This window comes from Apaloderma vittatum, unplaced genomic scaffold (genome assembly GCF_000703405.1).
Source record: "Apaloderma vittatum isolate BGI_N311 unplaced genomic scaffold, ASM70340v1 scaffold27192, whole genome shotgun sequence".
Classification (NCBI taxonomy): Eukaryota; Metazoa; Chordata; class Aves; order Trogoniformes; family Trogonidae; genus Apaloderma; species Apaloderma vittatum.
The window spans coordinates 4,488-4,696 of NW_009704537.1; positions in this window are offsets into that span (position 1 = coordinate 4,488).

A 209-nucleotide genomic window follows, 5' to 3' on the forward strand; every position below is an offset into this window, starting at 1 on the left:
GCAGTCTGTGTCTAGAGGCAGCTGCGCGGGAGAAGGTCTCTGAGCTCAAAAACAGACTTAAAGGATGAAGAAGAACAACGGAGGGATCTGCCTGTGTCTTTGCTGGGAAGAACGGGAGCTGCTCACAGGCAACATAGGTCAAAAATAATTTAAAAATTTATTTCAGAATGTGTTTGTATAAAAAAAGCTGTGTTTATTTTGAAGGAAAA